The 20,748-nt window shown below is 34.9% G+C and overlaps 1 protein-coding gene across 2 annotated transcripts in view; it reads right to left on the bottom strand.

The window, feature by feature from the left end:
• The window catches only part of LOC149793767 (uncharacterized), a 96,151-nt gene extending 76,355 nt beyond the window's left edge, over window positions 1–19,796 (bottom strand). Inside the window, exon 1 of one of the 2 annotated variants that reach the window (XM_089967755.1) lies at window positions 19,506–19,796. The gene's annotated coding sequence lies outside the window, so the exon portion shown is untranslated. Of the gene's footprint in view, window positions 1–1,286; window positions 1,478–19,505 lie in introns of those variants that run through there. The other variant, XM_089967754.1, reaches the window with a different exon arrangement.
• Window positions 19,797–20,748: the final 952 nt, after the last annotated feature.

Genomic DNA, 20,748 nt, shown 5'->3' with positions numbered 1-20,748 from the left:
CAAAATAATACAATGCAGTAGCCGTAACAAAAGAAAAATCAAAGCATAGCTGTAAGTAGATAACAGATTTAGGTAGATGTAACAACATAAAGCAGCAATAAAAAAAGAATAAAAAATAGTAGCTATAACCAAAGAATAAAATGAACTAGTTGTTATAAGAAAATTCAAAGTATTAGCTGTAACATGATCATAAGAACAGAAGCCGAAACAAGAGAATTCAAAGTAGTAGATATAACCTAAGAATTCAAAAATAATAGTTGTAACACGAAAATACAAAAGCAGTAGCGGCATCAAGAACATTCCAGGTAGTGGCTGTTGCAGGAGAATTATTCTTTGAAAAACAGTAGACATAACAAGAGAATTCATTGTAGTACCTGTCGCAAGAGAACTCAAAGTAGTGGTTGTAAGTATATAATACTGAGCAGCAGCTGTAATAAAAGAATAAAACAAATAGTAGCTATAGCCAAAGAGTTAAAAGCCGTAGCTGTCTTATGATAATACAATGTAGCAGTTGTAACAAAAGAATTCAAAATAGTAGCTGAAATACGATAATTTAAAAAAACTTTAACAAAAGGATGAAAGAGAAATTATGCTTTGAAATAGTAATAGTAGAAAAAAGCAAAGGGACAGTATCAATAGCAGAAACAAATGTGGCCATTATGTTAACGTAACTAATAGTTTCCGGATTAAAGAGCTGTCGCGCGGCAGTTTCGGAAACCTCGTACAATTCTCTGATCTGTGTGATTTCAAAGGTTTTCCTTAAGACTACTGAATTGCAAAGGTAGTTCAGCCATTGTCATGTTTCAAAAACTATGAAAGGAATTAATCGAGCGCATTTCTACAAGATGATGGCTGAGATTTGGGTACCGTAAAGCCAAACTAAACATTATAGAAGTGTATTACAACTACACTATGGCTTTGGTGCAACATTTGTTTTCTTCGAGATAATATAAAATGGCGAACATTTAAATACAGTTACACATATAGCTTTAAGAAAGAATATAATATCATAATTATTCAGGCGATATATTAATTTATCAATTAATAATGTTAACCAAACAAGATATCAGTTTCGATATTAATACAGGAACATCATCATTAGTATCCGCAGTATTCATTCAATCACCAGCCACTATAAGCACATCCGCAAATGTTAATATTTAGCTAATGCAGTGTACTGATTCGAGCCGAACACGAGGTGTGTCAACAGAGAGCTGATTATGTACTAACATATTGAGCTTATTCTATTGCTATTTTGGGATCGATTGTTCTCGTTTAAATCTTACCTCTTGTTTCCTTCTTATATCCTATTACAGTTTTCCTCGATTTTAACACTGTTGTAATTCCAAATATATGCTCCACGTCTTTACTCCCATTACAGTTTATCTTGTTGTAATACTGTTGTAGCTCCAAGTGTCAGTTCCAGCTCTTAAATGTATAATCTAAACGCAGTCAACATCTATTCTATATCAGATATATAAGAGCAGAGTTGAAGGCGGCTTAGTGCAGTGGCAGACACACTCCATGCTAAACTAATAGCAAGACAAGCAAGTGGTGTCTGTAAACGGCAAAATATTTTCACAGCAATCACATGCAAATATTTTCCAACCATAAGGGTTTATAAACCCGGTCGAATGAATGCAGCAGTTGTGTAGCAAACATGGTCGATCAATAAAGAAATATTTTCTCTCAAAGTTGGGACTAGAATTACACAACAATGTTTATTTAAGATCTTTCGAAAGCTTAGTCGGATTCCCTGATACAAAATTGAGACCCGTTGTCACAATATTCGAACTAGCGATGAAAGGACCATCGCTGGAAACCCATGCACTTATTCTGTGGGGCATTTTATTTCTCTCTTTACGAGATAAATTTTACTGCATACAATGTCCTATCACTTTATACAATTTAGAATAATGTTTTATAAAAAAGGTATGCCATTCTTTAGTGCGTACATTTCATTGCAATTTCTCGTTTTATCTATCACACAGAGTCAAATAAAATATACTAATACGTTTTCATAATTGTTTACAGAAGTAAAGATAGGTGTGCAATCTTTGCAATATAAAACAAAGTCAAAGATACATTTTGGTATACATTTAAGTCATTGAACGTTAATGTGTCAAGTCCTTGGAAGCACGGGCACCAGAACAGATACATTTGATGTGGCAGACAAGGTGTGCATTTCTCTATAAATTAATCTAAACTCAAAGCTAGTACAAATTAAGATCAAAACAAGTGAAACCATCCGTTTACAAAACACTGGTTATTAAACTAGAATAAATTTTAGACCGTTTTGTTTGCTGGATTATGGCGTCTTCGCAAGTATTTTCGAACCATCGTTTCTTGACATTTATGACGTAATGAAGTTTTACCCTAGTATCACCATCGTGGAAACGTGTTAGTAAATAAGAGTAGTGTGTACGGTACGATCAGCTGTCACGCTAGTCACAGAATAATTGAATAGTTTTCTAATTTGCCTGATTCATTTTCCAACTCTTTACTAACCACTATGGTTTCAGAGTTATACGTCATATGTATGTTTAAAAACGGTCACTACCAAAAACATCGCCACCGTCTTCCCATGAAAATCCAAGCAATCAAGATGGAATGCAGATGGTTAAATCTAAGGACGACTTTGATTATGTGCCACGACGTAGATGTGCATGGCGCTCGTCGTTAAAACAGTAAACATTGTGATTACAAGCCAAGTCCTCTATTTAATTTCCTCTTACTGTTACCGCAGACCCAACGTCCCAACGTGTATGGTAGCCAAATGAGAAAAACAAAAATCAGGTTCTATTAAAAACGATGGTGACTATCAATTTTTTTGGATTGGCTTGATAGATTGGAATGATTAGAAGAAACAAAACTGTGCAATCAATAAATGGTTTTTATAACGTCTCGTTGAAAATAAAAAGCTGTATTATTTACTAATATGTAAATTGTGTTTTTTTATAGAAAGGCTGGGAGGAAAGTAAGCGTCTATTTGTTCGTATTCGTCGTTTTATCAATTCATTTCAGACTTCTGCAAACCCACTGCATTATGATATCAGATGTCGGTGAAAGTACTTCAGTTCTGGAAGGCTTATCTTGTGTAGTAGCAAAGGGCTATCCATTGTCCATACCTTCTGGACTTCCAAACTGGTTGAATATCTTGATAGGATTGTAAGATTCTTCAATTTGTTCTGTGTTTGGTTTAGTGACAGCATTATCTCCGCGGCTACCTACTTCATGCCCTATTTGTTGACCTTATATAATCAGTTTTTGTATAAGGCATAATTGGGTTCTTAATGGTAACATTGCTATAATTACCACTGAGGTTAGGTCTTTGTTGCCGCTTGTGTGGCTCACACCTGTTCCATATCATGGTTTTAGTATTAGAGTTCCTTATAGTTACACTATTACATTGGTTACAAGCGATTTTTGACTCACTCCCGGTTGGATGGCTGCTTGTGTATGCGTTTGTTGGGAATGATTTAAAACCTTACACATGGCCGCGTCATGTGTGCAAGTAACTTCTATTAAAGACAGACCTTGACGGATTGTTCTCCCGTCTTTTACAGGCAACGTAGTTATCGTTTCTCAACAGTCTATTGTACATAAGGAAGTTCAGACTTGTATCTTGTCTCTTGATTTCATTGAAGCAGTATTTTGAGTAACATGAAGTTATTGCTTATCAATTCACATGAAATCTGCTCTTTATATTATGTATCATTGAGATTTCCCTGTCCAACAATGGAGCAGACTGGATTATTCTTCTAGCATTTTGTGCAGTGTCCATCCCTAACGTATTGCATAGGATTCAAAATATAAAAAGTCACTGTGATGTTTAAGAACCAAACTGGTTAAGTAAAGTGGTCAAACGTCAATGAGAAAACGTTAGTGTAAGAAAACTGAGAATATTATCGCATAGATCTAAATCTCTTTGTACCATACATCTACACAAGTGTAGATATTCATGTGGTGATTCATTGATGGGTATATAAAGAACTGCTTTGATAAACACAGATTCTTACAGTGAACTGTACAATTGCACTCAAGAAGAAAATGGAGTCGACAGTTTTAACGCTCCAAAATTATACATCAGACCCTGAAGTCGTTACAAGGTGCCGAATAGGAAAAACTATGTACGAGTTTCATTTTGATTAGCTAATTCAATGATGAAAACTCTAGGAAAATAATATTGAATCAGCCAGGTTTTTTTTAGGCACTGGCTCTGATTGTTAATGATCCTTTTGACATCTGGCTCCGACTACACAATACATATCCAAGATTCTTTCTCAAATTAACCGAGATTTCGAATATATTTTCTATTACTCAACTTAAAAAATGACATTTACTGCTCAATTCGTATGAAATTCAAAACTTTTAAACAATTAAACACGATCCAAGGAACAGAAATTTTAAAATGTTTCAACTCTCTCTCTCTCTCTCTCTCTCTCTCTCTCTCTCTCTCTCTCTCTCTATATATATATATATATATATATATATATATATATATATATATATATATATATATATATCTATATATTATATATATCGTATTTTCGCGTATATTAGACGCACCTAATTATAAGACGCACCCATATATAAGACGCGGGTTTTGACGATTTGTGTAAAATATATTTTAAATAAGAGGCCCACGAATATAAGACTCACTCGGCCTCGCCATCTGCCGAACTGAGCAAACCCTATATTGACTGCAGATGACATAGCGTTGATTCTTTTTAATAACTTATAAGTTGCTTACGCTATTGATCTGTATCTAATATTATTTTGTTAAGTACTATTACGTTATTGTTCCAATAAAGTTTAATAAAATCTTTTGAATAATTATGTGTGTTGTTTTGTTCTAATATATATCGGTAAACATCCGTTTTCAAACTACGTGTATCAAAGTGGCTACCGGTACTCTCCTTTGTCATAAACGCAAATATCTCCAATGTTTCGATCACTCACCTGATGTAAACAAGGCTTCATTGACCGTTTTGGCTGGAGTTCAAAGAATTGTTTGAGGCAGGGCCGCAACAGTTATCGTTTGATCTTATCTTCCCATACTCCGCTAGGCCTAGGCTTCAGCGGCTGGGGTTAGTATATACCGGTATACAGGGTATACGTGGGATCAAGCTCTTGTTATAAATAAATGAGTCATCAATCTCTTGAGCATTTTATAAAAATTTATTAAATTTTCACGATGACGAAGCGAAAATCATATAAGGCCGATTTTAAATTATACGTCATCAAGTTTGCCAAGGAGCATGGCAACATAGCTGCTGGAAGAGAATTTAGTTGCAGTGAGAAGAATGTACGTGATTGGAAGTTGGAGGAAGAGGAGGCTAAGAAGATGAATCCAAGGAAACGAGCTCGTAGAGGTAGAAAGGCAAGATAGCCGAACTTAGAAGAAAATCTTGCCAAGTGGGTATGTTCGCAACGTGACAGTAACCCTGTCGACGACATCGATCAAACTCAAGGCTCGAATTATTACTACAGAAATTAAGATCATGGACTTTCGTGTACTGCGAACTGGGTGTACAAGTTGATGAAACGGAACAACCTTGCAGTCCGGGCACGTACACCTGTTGGACAGAAGCTTAAAGACGATTCGGAGAATAAATTAGTTGGCAGATGATGACATCATCAACATAGATGAGGTTCCAATGTCATTCGATATTCCAGCTAGCAGATCAGTGGCAGAGAAGGGAGTAAAGACAGTAGCAGTTGATACCACAGGACACGAACAAATGAACTTAACTGTTGTGTTAGCCTGCACAGCTGCTGGAGGAAAACAGAAATCCACGGTTGCCTTGCACAAGGCTTGATGTAACATTTGTTGGGAACTTCATTTATCACGAAATAACTTGGCTTTCGTCACATAACTTATGTCATCTGTCCATTTTAAAATATTTGAAAATTATCGAATCTCAGTTGAGTTTACAAGGAATGTATAGCACCAGTCTCATGTGGATATTTGGTATTATGTTAAAACTAATATCTTCGTTTCTGCTTCTTCAAATTATATTCAGAAAAGAAAACGAAAACGGCAAAGAAAAGCATTTTTTGAGCAGAAATAAAAAGATTCTGCTCTAATCTTTTGAAGGATTGTATTAACGTGATTTCGGAACATATGGTAACTCGTTGGAACTGTTTCAGTTACGTGCTGATTTTTTAGTAAACAATACATTTCTAAAGCAAATACAATATCATTACGAATGGAGAAAAAAATATCAAGCATTTCCAAAATAACAATGATATGTCAATTATATAAGTTATGATTTTATTTAGCTTCCGTCATGAACATTCGCTCCCTGTCTCTGAATAAGGAAATGCATTATAGTGAACAATGTAGTTACTCTAGAGAGCAAGGAAACTCACTCTGCCGGGCGTGGAAGTGCACTCTAGTGAGTATGAAGAGCACTTTAGGGGACAAGAGAGAGTACACTCTAGAGAACACAATGGTTATAGCGAGATGATACTAATTCGTGCTCTGAATAGGCTGTATCAGATTAATTTTTAGCGTCATTGAGCAGTAACTATTTATCATTAATTTTAAATGTGTAATAAATCAAAACATACGAGTTTGTCAGCTCATTATGTTAACGAGCATTTATAACAAATAATAGCATCTCTCCATAAGTCAAAAAGTGGAAGTAATAGAAGTAACAGATTATATGTCCTTGCAGAATATAATAAAATATCAAATAAAGTCGATGATATAAAGATTTCAGTTAACAAAACTTTCATTCAGATGTTTATATATATATATATATATATATATATATATATATATATATATATATATATATATATATATATATATATATATATATATATATATATAAGTAAATCTCCTTTTTATATCACAAATTTATGAATTTATCTTTATCGTAAGTGGAATATGTGTGTATGTGTGCATGATTTGGATTTTTAACGTAGTTTAACAATTTTTCAGTCATATCGCTACAATGTCTAGTGTGGCAGTTTATAGTGATGTCTCGCACTGGGGCATCATGTTGCAGACACGTAGCATGATGTCCCACCAAGTCACATTATCCTGACACCAGGCTGACCAGTCCTAACACTAACCTCTTAATGCTGAGCGCCAAGCGAGGCAGCTGTTAGTACCATTATTGTAAGTCTTTGGTATGACTTGGCCGGGGATCGAACAAACGACCTCCCGCATCCGAGGCGGACGCTCAAACCACTAGGCCACCGGAGCTGTGTGTACGCGGAATATATGTACACACCCTAGTTTATGCTCGGAAAATTGTAATTGGTCTTATTGTTATTGTTTTGTTGTTGTTGTAAATGTTAATGAGGATTGCTACTTTATATATACTACCATTTAATGATGAAAACGATGGCGACAGATTAGCAGTAGTAGTAGTAGTAGTACATGAAGCTTTTGCGATTTGCTATCGGTTTGTTCCGAATTCACGCCGTGAACCTTCGGATATCAAACTGCATGATGGAGAAAGAGCACTTCTTGATATATATTTTATAACATACATCATTTGGATTTCCTCAATATTGACATTTCTGAGATCTCCAGTCCGAGATCACCGATTATTACTAGGGTGTTGATTGGATTTTTGATGTTCCACTTTCTCTTGACGTCTGTTTTAATATCTTTGTGTTTTGTTATCTTGCTCATTTTTTTATTGACACATTTCTGTCCGCAGCCACGATTTTGTCAATAATGTAGCAATTTATTTCAGTTTTGTCTTTTGCCTATCATATACGGTATGATGGCTTTGATTTCGTGGTCTGTGTGGATTCGATTGTCCTAGAAAATGATTATTATTATTAATAGTATTGGTAGTAGGAGGGTGTGTATGTGACTTGTATCTTTAGCTGAGCTTTTACCATTTTTTCAGTCATCTCGCCACCATGTCTGCAGTGTGAACGGTTATAGTGATGTCTAGCACAGGGGCATCAAGCCGCAGACATCTAGCATCATGTCCCACCCAGTCCTGACACAAGACCAGCTAGTCCTAACATTAACCTCTTAATGCTGAACGCCAGGCGAGGCATCTGCCAGTGCAATTTTTATAATTGTTTGGGATGACTCGACCTTGGTTCGAACTTTCGACCTCCTGTATCCGATGCGGACGCTCCAACCACTTACTAGTATATGTAGCAGTACTATTTTGCGATGGCAGAGGTGGCTGAATTCTTTAATTGCTTTGATTCTAGCTTATTAATATTTTTTTAATTAAAATCCGAGTTTTGTAGTTTTGCAAATTTAGTAATTTAACTGATGACACATTTGAGTTTCATTTGTCTTGAAAATATCAGCCACATTTTCGAATTGAACTTTTAAACAAAAACTTTATTGTCAATGTGGTAAAGTGTTTTATTGAAACATCATTTGTTTCTTGTGTGGATCGCTGTAATATCGCCACTTTAACCAGAATAAATTAAGAACACTATTAATATGGAACATCTTAAGTCGATTAAGTCGTACGTTTCTGTTTAGAGACGAGTCCTGTGATGAGATTAAGAATGTAATGCAGTCTATTTCTTTGTTCTAACAATTGAAACAATCCTAGTAGAGAAGGAGTGGTGCACTTTAAAAAAAAAGCTAATGAGATGCAGCGATTACACCGTTGTTGATAATGAAAAGACGACTGATTATGGACATGTAGAAGAAGACTTACTTGAGCTGTAAACTTTGTAAATGGGTATTTTGTAATAGGATATATTTACAAAACTTCCAAGTTATTCACCGTTTCACCATCTGTGTTATTGTGATACCTTTTAACAGACCTAGTACCCCCAGTACCAGCGTTTCTGTACAGTTGTCCGTAACTATATCTATTCGTTAACCGTTTAATAGAACGTTCCACAACACTGCATATCAAATGTAAGAACATTGTGCACTTCAAGTAAGAAATTTCGGTTAAAACCCATGTGGCTCTGCTCGTGTTTGAAATAAAGGTGGGATGTGGAGAATATGATTTATTTCAAATTAGGTAATATGTCTCGAGCCATCGAAGTTGCTCTGTTACTTCTAACTTATAATTATAATCAAACAAGAGGGAGAAATTTCATAATGGTATACGTTTAGGATTTTATATCATAATAATCATTGGAATTTACATAGATAGTTTGTTGGATGTACTACTGATTACTGGCCGCTTTTTCTGTGACATTTCTAGTAGTTATGGATTTTGCTAAATGAAAGTTGGAAAAAAAATCTATTAGGTTAGTCTCACCAAAAGAATAATCATTCAGCTAGGGAGTAGCAATATTTAATCGCACACAGTGAAACTATTGATTTCTTATGTGGTGTCAGTCAGGACAACTGATTAACTGCTGGCCATGTGAATAGTCACTAAGAGATTGTGTCCAGAAATTAGTTAGGTGCCTGCTGTCAAAATCAGTAGATGGCCTTGCCAAAGACAGATCCAACCCGTTGCTGAGATAGGCGTTCAAACTGATTTCACTTCCCGTTTCTTCAATCTCTTTGATTGTGTCATGCATACGGGCACGTTGATGATGGAATGATCCAAGATACAAAACATTTGAATATTGCTAATAATGCCGAAAATATAGTTATTAACATGCATTGATGCAAAATGACGTCAGTTAAAAATTTATAAACATTTACGTCTAATATATACATATCTCTCTTTCGTGCACATTAATGGGACTGCAGTGGGCAATAAAATGGCACCTTCGTATGTCAGTGTCTTCATGTGAAGGTTAGGGTATAGGCTTCTCAAAGAATTACCATATAGTGCCCTAAGCTGGTGTAGATTCAGTGACGACTTACAATCGAAATTCGAGTCTCGGATTCAGCCAATGTGGGTATGTGAGAAAGCTTGCCAGTAGCTTCTCGTGGGTCGGTGGTTCTTTCCCGGGTTTTCCCGGGGTTCTTCCTCCACCATTAATACTGGCCGCCATGTATAGCCTATCGTGTGCTGAAAAATGGCGTTAAACCCTACAACAACAACAACAACTACAATCGAAATGGATCGAAACTGACCACAATTTCAAAATATATTTTGAATATGACAATAACTTTCATGCAACGATTGAAGATATCGAACAGGTCCAATGTCGTATTAGATACTCAAGCTACCCTACTGATTCTCACCAGTATCTACTCCAGAAAAGCTGTCACCACCAGCATATAATAAATATTACCACCTACAATTCGAACCAAAGTCATATGCTCTAATCTTGCAACCTTTGAAAAGAGACTCAAAGAACTCAAAGAGTACGTTATAAGGAAATTATACTGACGGAGCTACATTGAGGTGGCTATAAACAAAACTAGACTCCACGAAGAAAAAACTCTCCTGAAATATAAAACTAAGAAAACGAATAATATTCGTGTCCTCTTCGTGCAAACCTTCCTCTCCGAAGACCCAAACCTATAACAGATCATACACAAGCATTGGCACTATACTGAATCATTCCAACGTATAAAAGGGTATATTTCAAGACGTTTCTGTGGTTGCTTACAGTATACATAAACATCTCAAAGACCATCCGGTACGTGCCAGGGTAGTATTAAGCCAATCACAGATTCAGGCACATAACACTTCAAAGACATGCGTTGCCTAATTTGCAAATCGTTCGAAAGTTCTAGAACAGTGATTAACTACACGATCAATCAAAAGTTATGGTGGCGCCACACTAATACAGCCTATCATCTGACATGCAAGATTTGTTATTCAATATGCTGGCGAAACAATTGATTTCAGAAACCGAAAAAATAATCACAAAAGTCAAATTCGCCACAAAATCAAAGCGAAAGACTTGAGCTCTACAACTTGAATGGACATTCAGTCTAGTCCCTATGATGTTACCGATTAAATCTAACCTGTTCTGGACAGACATAGAAGGTACACGTATGGAACGATGCTATGTAAAACAATTGAAAACTCATGTGAAGTTTGGTTAAAATGTAAAAAGCTCACCTGCCTGTTGCAGTCTCATCAAAATTACAATGAGTGATTGGTTTTGCACCAGATGCAAACTTTTGCGCTAAAATAAAACCAAGTAATTACAATTGTTATGATTCTATTGTCATCATTGTTGTTGTTGATATTATTATTATTATTATTATTATTATTGCTCTCATAAATTAGCCCGATACACAATTGTTTTAATATCATTCCTTCAGAACCTCCTTGCATAATTGAACCGGGATATAATTTCTTTTCCTAATCCACTAGATGGTATCAATATCTCGCCAGGCTGTGTTTCACCCTTTCTTCACAACCTAGAATTAGATCAAAACAAACTGTTTCTCTGTGTGATAGACACAATAATCCGCCCGTCTGTGATTTTAGCACGAACTTTTATTGTTACATCCCTTGTTGTAAACTGGGCCATAGCGATTCTGTCCATGCATTATAGTCTGAGCAATATCCTGTTCCAGATGTTAAAACCTTGCTTCTTTTAATAATCGTGATTTTATACTATTCAATTCTAAATAAACTTCCTTTTGTACATCTTATTTATTAAATTTGCTTAAATTGTTTTCGTCATTGAAGCCTTTCATTTGATACATAACTAAATTTGGAAATCCGAAATTTGTTATTTTAAACAATTTTACCGTCTATTACGGATTATAGTCCTTGAATGTTCATAGTTTAAGTTAAATTCTTACCATAGCAATTATTTTTTCTTGAGGCTACTGTATAGATTCATGTAAACCAGTTTCTTTTTTGCTAGTTTCGACAAGAACCATTTTGATATCCCTAGTTTTATAACGTTTAGCAAATAGTTGTGTTCTTTTCTCTATGCTACATACTTTCATATCAAATTAATTATGAGATTATCTAAAATCTCTTTTACCAGCTAGTACATCATAAATTGTATTATGACTGGTTTATACAAGTCTTAGTGTTACTCCTTGTTACCTCGCCAAGCGCATTTTATCATGTTACATTGTTTGCTTCCTTTTGTTTGTATTTTGCCTAACCCACGCTTACATTTGGAGCAAAACCAAACGGCGAGTTCTTTCAATGCATTTGTTTTTCGCTCAGTTCCTTACCTTTATCTACAGTTTACTCAGTAACATTTTTTTCCATTCATTTCATTACAACAGTAGTCATTTGCAGTAATATACCACCAAGCACATTGACTGCCGACCCATTTTGTAACAGTTTACAACAGCAAGTATAAAAGGTACGCACCAGTCCACCCTTTGGCAACAATGGCATGATGTCCTTATACGTGTACATCTTAACACCTTTCCATAGATTAAATTTTCTGGTCGGCCTGATGTCAGGATAATGTGACTGGGTGGGACGTCATGCTACATGTCTGCAGCATGATGCCCCAGTGCTAGATATCACTATAAACTGTCTGTCACATTGCAGACATTGTAGCTATATGGCTGAAAAGTTGTTAAAACTACGTTAAAAAACAAAATCACACACACATTATTTGTATCGGTGTTTGTTCTTAATTTCGGAACTAATGAACTCTTGTTTTTATAATTATGTTAACTTTTGGAAGAATTCGTTTCTCTTCTTTCATTGTCCTTTCTACTTTGGTGATATTTCTGCCAGTGTTTGTTTTTGTTACAAATGCATTGTTTATGTGGGTTCATTGCAGTTCAAACAATATTATTTCATTATAATGCAAAGAGCGCTTCGAGATTACTAACAAGCTAATGTCAAGGAACAAATGTACACAACTTCCACCTACCATCTCCCTAGTCGACCTGTTTGCATATTTCTTCCGTGACAAAGTACAATCCGTTAGGAATAAACTAGACATCACAATTTCAATTGACTCGTCGTCACCATACAGTTGGGATACATAATTTGAGCGGCAACTATTAGCAGCATTTGAACTTGTCTCTATGGATTTTGTACGTACAATCCTGATGAAGAGTGCACCAAAGTCATGTGATCTTGATCCAATTCCAACATCACTGCTGCTTGATTGCTTAGATTCAGTATTGCCTTCACTAACTGATGTTATTAATACCTCTCTCTCATCCCTGGAATTCCTATCATTTTTCAAAAGCGCCAATGTAAAACCTCTCCTGAAGAAACCAACACTCCACCTGATTTAAAGAACTACCGCCCAGTTTATAATCTTCCAGTCATATCAAAAATCTTAGAAAAGGTTGTTCAATCGCAAATTGAATGTCATCTGAATTCATACAGTATTTTTAGCAATGAACAATCTGCATATTGCCCTTGCCACAGTAATGAAGCTACTCTTCTAAAAGTAGTTAATGACATTATCTCTTCTTTGGATAGAGGAAAGATTACAGTCCTCACCTTCATTGATTTGTCTCTAGCATTTGACACAACAGACCATGATATAGTATTTCACCGTCTCCAGCATGTAGTTGGCATTCATGATACAACCTTACTCTGGTTCAAGTCCTACATGGTCAACAGGACACAAATTGTATCTGCAAATGGAATACACTCCAGCCCAGCTAATCTATGTTGTGGTGTTCCACAGGGGTCTGTTCTTGGACCTGATTTCTTCATTCTATTCACTCAGCCGCTCTCAAGTGTCATAGATCATCATCCAGTGTCTCACCAACTGTATGCTGCCGACACCTAAATATACAAATCTAGCCACCCAACTGAAGTTGATGCTATCATCCAAGGTGAAGAGACGTGCATTTCTGATGACATATAACAAGCTACATCAGACTGATGACAAAAATGAGGCCATTCTGATCACAACAAAAGACTTTCTCAGTCACATCCTTTACCTCAAACAATAAATATCAGTAACACCAACATTAAATTTACACAGTCATTAGGAAACATAGGTGTCGCTCACATAGGTGTCGCTCTGGACAGTACTCCCAGGTGGCACCAGCATGGCATGAACATATGCATGCAAGGCTGCATATCTAAAGCTGATGCCACTACAACACTTGTCTGTTCATCAGTACTTTCAAGAATGGACTATTGTAACTCAATTATGTCTGGTTCATCTGCATATCTACTCCAGAAACTTCAGAACGTTCAAAACACAGCTGCGCTGATGATCATACTTAGAGTACCACGATCAGAGCTCCCCGCTGCTCTGTACCCTACCCTGGCTATCCATTGGATCCATAACCAAACACAAAATGTGTTCTCTGTGCTACGTTTCACTGACGGACTCCAGTCGAACACACCTATCTGACCTCACCCATGTGTACATACCAGCAAGATACTTACGCACCTCTTCTGACAATCGTATAATCATTATTCCCACGATGAAAACGAAGTCATACCAGGGCCCAGTAACGTGGAATGAATTGCTCACTGAACGTAGACACAAAGACACATTGATCCTATTCAAGTGTGCTCTTAGTACTCACTTATTTTGGATGCAAGAGCAAACTAAAAGACCTAATAATGTTCCCTACCTTAAATATTTACAGCATGTGTTTATGTTTTCTAATTTCATGGTGTTTGTTTTCTGCAATAATATCATTATATAAGTTTTTTATGTTACAGGTGTTGTCTAGTGTTGTAAACCGCTTAGAGCTTCTAAAGATTAGGCGCTATACAATGTCTTCATTAGTATCAGTATTAGTATTAGTAGTAGCAGTAGTAGTATATTAAATATTTGTTCATACTATTTTATAAATTTTTATATTGGGATCCGAGATTGAAGTAATACGATAACAGGTCATAATTATGACGGTGGATTATGTTATACATTAACTAAAATCTGTACATAATTGAATCACTACTTGATAAATAATTCATTGTTTGCATAGTACAAAATATATTTTAATATACCCCGCTCCGGTGGCCTAAGAGATTACATTGTCTGCCTCAGATGCGGGTGGTCGCGGGTTCGAACCTCGGCCGGGTCTTACCAGGATTTAGAGATTAGTATTACTATTGATCGACCTGGTGTCAGGATAATGTGATATGGTTGGGATATAACGTTACGTATTAATATGACTGAAAAATTCTTAAAGCTACGTTGAAAATCAACTCACACATGCATACATACGTATGTACATATATAATACATACATCTCATACATACATACATACATACATACATACATACATACATACATACATACATACATACATACATACATACATACATACATACATACATACGGAAAGAGAAGAGGGTGAGGGAGATTATTTACTTTACAATTTTAAAAATCTTTTCATCCCGACACCCTATTAAATTAGATACATTTTCTCTGAATCTAATGTCATATTCTTTTAGAAGCACTTTGTAAATAATTCATTTCCCTTAGCTAATATATTCCTAGATTCATATCTTTTGTTCGCTTCGGCATGCTTTACAATTTCAATACATTTTCCCATACAATTTAATTTTCCTTGCTCTGGATTCTTGCTTCTTTATCAGCTTTCGTTATAAAATAATATGCTTCAGTTTACAAGTTTTCATTTCAAGTAAGTTTTCACCATGAATACAATAATATTGTGTCTATAAGTGGTAAAATAAACTATTTAATAAGATCATGTATTAGTTGTGTGCCAAACTTAAGTACAATTGTACGTACGTCACGAGTTCCATTTCCAGAATCTGAAAATTGTGTTGTTTTTAAAGTCGTTGTTATACAGTGTGAATGGATAGTTCTCGAAATACTCGTTATTTCTTATGATGCTATCATCATGTAACGTTTTTATGATTCCAAACATCTAATTATCAAGCGATATAATTATGTCTCCTATGCTTTTGCAATCTCCTTACTAACTGATTTTGGTCATTAGAGTATGTTATATTGACTCCCTTATTTATACCATTTTCTATATTTTTGTTAATAGAAGTAAGTCATACGATTACCAAAAAATGTTTTACGATAGTCGCTGTACTTCTATTAACGATTCCATATTTTCAATATCAGGTTAATACAATCATAATGAACGGTCTTTGTTTTTTACAAAAAAGGAAAAGAAACAACAGAAACACTTTTGACATTAAATTACGCTTCTAAGTTTTATTATGATAGTTTACTAAGATCACAATACAGATGACCAATGCACGAATCACTCTACAGCAAAGACTACAGATTCATCAGAATTTATTATATTTCCAGTGCTCAACCTTGACTAGTGTTCTTCTAACAACAAAGGAGTTTTGTGTTCCCAATATTTTTGTTTCTTTGATTCACCAATCATTTTTCCAGTATTAAGAATCTTAAACAAAGATTTATTCATTTCAACTTTGTCAGCATCCAGCTGTTGTAATGGCATAACTAAATTATATTTGTTCATGATAATTGTCCATTATCCATTACTATATAATAATTTGATGGAGCGGGCACCATGAAGCGTCATTGAGGTAATGCTGGATGTTTTAATGTTATAGGTGCAGGTATTAAATGGTTATTCCAACATGTCATATTTTGACAGTGTATGATTGATAGAATAGATCTTAATTTCATCATAATTAATATATTGAAATAATAGTTTCGTTACATAGTTTGTTACTTTAGCCTCTGCTTCCATCCATAAGATAATGACAATCAGAAAACAGGAAGTAATGGTTTGTATCTTAAGGTCATGCAACATCAAAATTAATTCTTCTCATTATTAAGGGGCCCCAAGTGGCCGAGTGGTCTAAAGCACTCTCAGTTACGGATCACTGCCATCTCACCTCTGTCTGCTTGGGTTCGAGTCTAGGATTCGACCAATGTGGGTATGTGAGAAAACTTGCCAGTAGCTTCTCGTGGGTCGGTGGTTCTTTCAGGGGTTTTCCCAGGGTCTTCCTCCACCATTAATATTGGCCGCCATGTATAGCCTATCGTGTGCTGAAAAATGGCGTTAAACCCTAAAAACAACAGCAATCTTCTCATTATTATTAACAGTTATATTAAATTAATCGACTTTATCTCATAGCTATATGACATGTAAAAGTTTTAATGTTTATCTATACATTTTTCACTCCTTTGGATGTTTTTATATTCTTCAATCGTTTGCTTTATATCACTCTAAAAATTGTACTTTACATGCATCGATAATCCCTTAATAAGGTTGCTTTAAATTTAATTATGATTTTTGAAAATTTAATTTAACCACTTTTTACCGATGTTAATATCACTTTAATAGCGATCAACTATCATCACAACATGTGAAATTGCTGGTATCACATTTATATCTAATCTAGCATCCATCCCAATTTAGATTATTTAACTTATTGTCTCTGGAGCGTTTATTCCAAGTAATATATTATATAATAATAGATAAGAACAAATAAGTAAAGTAAAACTAATCAATGTTGTACTGACATTTTACCCCCCAAAATATGGAATCGATAAACCTGCTAAACAATTTACCCCTAAACGGGGGTATAGTTTACAAATGTATTATCAAAATAATAAGTAAACGCTTCATTGCTTCATTTTGAGAATCATGATATGAAAAGAGGTATTGATAAAACAATACAGATGGCCTATATAAATTAGACCATCATCAAAACGAGCGATCACGCAAACACCAAAAACAATACCAAAACAAAGGAATATAATACGAAACTTAAATTTTCATAAAGGTGGCTTCTGGCTATTTGTCAAAAGGACAATTTACTACATTACATGAGCTTATGTACATTATTATAGTGACACAAAACAAGGCTATACATATAACAATACCATTCCCACTACTAGCAACGAAACAAGACATATTATAAATAATATCTGGCGATGCATTATTTTTAAGAGAACACTGAATGAAAAAGACAATGATTAAACTAAGCAGAACATGGACCTACCGCTAATACGGCATTCAGCAATCTCGAAGGATTTCATTATCAATTATTATATAAATAATTACTGATTAATTTAGCATAAAAGCTTGATAATGGAAAGCGAATACAATATCCAGTTTGAAAGTGATCTTATTTCATATACACATAATTAAAACTCTGATAGTATACTAATAGTTTAATTTCTAAATCAATGGAAAGGTTATCCTGCATAGGTATACTAAATGATAATTTATTTGTAACAAGAAAAGGTGTCTGTAATAATAAAACAATTTTGACACCAAGCAAAAATTAACACAGATCTAACAGCTAATAGCTGCTCACTAAGTTAATTTTGGATAAATAAACAAGAAAACAAACGAACAACGGATTCGATCTCAAACAATAAGTATAATCTGATATATGTGATATCGCAACATGCTACAGAAAAAATTGGCGTACATGTCTACAAAAGTCTTTAGTTTTAGTTTCATTTGGCTCAACATTTGCAAGCAATAAACATGACTGAATAAATATTTAAAAACCACTAAATACTTTGAGCAGCTAATATCTATTTGCTCTAGATGTCTATCTTTTGCAAGACTGCTACATGCATCTAAGTGGGCTATTGGCAGCAACAATGTTTCGGGTTTTGCTGTCGATGTTCAATAATATTTAGTTTCTAACCACGCTGTATTATTGAACCGCACTCTTTATTGTTGGAATACATTTTAAGTTGCATGACCTCTATAGTAACAGTTTTGTTGTGATGAGCAGGTCCGTTCCTGTAATGACCAATGTTCCTATTGTTTCATTTTGGTCATGACAACTCTTCAGTTAACCTCCTGCAAAACCTATCATTTTCACAACTCATGGAATTTCAGATTTGTGTTATACTCCAAGTATAGTCTGAGATAACTAAATTGATTGATATATAATATTTTCTCGACATTGAATATGATCAGAAAATATTATCTCCATTTGATCTCTTGTTTTATTTACCTATGTCATTAAATTCTGCGGCCAAATATCAGGTTCTCATCAGTGCCTGATGCTTGTATTCATACACAGGTAATTCTGTACATTTGGCGTAATTTTTACCAATTTATTTTGCTGATCTTCTATCTAGAGGAAATATGCAATACTATAATTAGTTTTTAATCTTCACCAATATTTACGTCTAGTTATTGATAAATAAAAGCTAGTCCTAATACGATATACAATAGTTTAACTGGCAGCTACTTAAAAGCGAAAACCGTAATTCCAAAAGTTACCAGAATAAGAACATTAAATAGTAGATCTCAGAGATCCAGTATCCAGATTCCAAATTTAATCGGACTAATAAAAGCACACAATAGCACACGAATGGATAACAAGAACGAACGTAGATGAGTCTTATCCCCACACCTTCCACAGCAGTGCGTGAATATTGAAGTAACTAAAGTTATTACTGATGATAACTTTGTTGTTAGATATTTAGTTATGTAAGGCCAATGAGATCCATACACATAGTGGTCGCAGGCTACGAGAATTCCATGTAATAACAACAAAGAACAAAGTACCCTTAAATGTTAAGAACTCAAATAGAAGATAAAGATGGAATCATGGCAATCTTCTGTATGGACACTGTGAACTCAAGATAGTCCTGTCAATAATGACACTTGTTTTGAAAGACCCTTCTCTAAAATTCCATTTTATATTGATTTTCCACTACCAACGAAAGGTAAATAACTTTTCAAAACATCAAATTCATGATCTCTATAATTTCAACGCCAAAAGTTAGTTAATTGCTGCCTTTGTGAGGTGTAACATTTTTAATCAATGTATCATTTACTTACCGGTTATTGAAATCCAATATAACGATGTGATGAAAGGTTGTTAATAGAACCATTTAAAGCTCTTAGCTTTGGATATAGTCTTATGAATTGTATGTATTCATTTCATAATTCAAGTTGACTCGTGTATTTCCCTGAATTTTCCCATGTGCTTTTGAGTTTTGTGATTCTTCATATTTCAAATGAAATTCTGCTTCTCACAAGATTGATAATTAGCGGTTGACTAGAGGCTTACATATGAGATTAATTGCTTATGTAATGGATGCGTCCACGAGTATGCGCAATCAATTAATCGTCGACACACATAACATATTCCATGCACGGACATTGACGTTTCTAAAGCAACGGGGTTTTCCTGAATTAGAGACAATCATTTTATCATGATGAGCTCGCCTAACAACCAAAAGAATTTGCATATTGAAAGGCCAGAGATATATGTGTATACAAAAACTATTCGGGAAAAAGCAATTAAATATGTCTGCCTTCCATGATGCTCAGAGTCTTGTTCTAGGATCGATCAGTAATTGGAGAAAGCTCAAATGGTAAAGCTCGTGATAGTCTGGCATTTAATGCGATTCGACATTCCAAAGGGAACACCAAATCAATCGCTGTTTTGTCAATGTCATCATATGACTACCTCGAAAACAAATTGTGAAGTAGATAGCTTAACACTAATTTCACTGAGCAAATGTATTTAATGAACTGCAGGATTCGAAATATTTAGGAAACAATTATTGCAATAAATCTAATATATAATGCCCTTACCATGCCATTCTTTTAACATGTGAAAGACAGGTGACTATATGACGATACAATTCTAATATCATTAACCTTCAAATTGGTCTATTGTTGCCACAAAGGTTACGGAGCGCACTCTATAATTTTTGCATCCCGGCAAAGGCGATGAAAGATCCATGCTGAGAATCTCCTGCAGGTCTTTCATCCCTTTTTCCATATTGTCAAATAGTTTCTTGAACGAATCGTTCAGCATAAACCTATTTTTCCATTAAAATTGATATGAAATCTCGTTCCTCTTCATCGTTTATTGCAAACGTTAAGCGTGACATTCTCTAGTGCAAAATGATCACTACTGAGTACTGACTACTTAATGCCTGATTTTGAAGAAGCATGCGCGCTAGTCTTTTTCAGTTCCCTTCGTGCATAATCTGATTACGAATGCTAATAAAGATGGCGTGAAAGATTCTTTTTTCTACGAGTCATCATAAGTTTTGTTTCAAATGACGGT

Source organism: Sinohyriopsis cumingii, chromosome 8, assembly GCF_028554795.1.
Source record: "Sinohyriopsis cumingii isolate HCF-2022 chromosome 8, ASM2855479v2, whole genome shotgun sequence".
NCBI classification, from domain to species: Eukaryota; Metazoa; Mollusca; class Bivalvia; order Unionida; family Unionidae; genus Sinohyriopsis; species Sinohyriopsis cumingii.
Note: the sequence above shows the minus strand (reverse complement) of the source record. Positions and strands in the feature narration are given on the sequence as shown.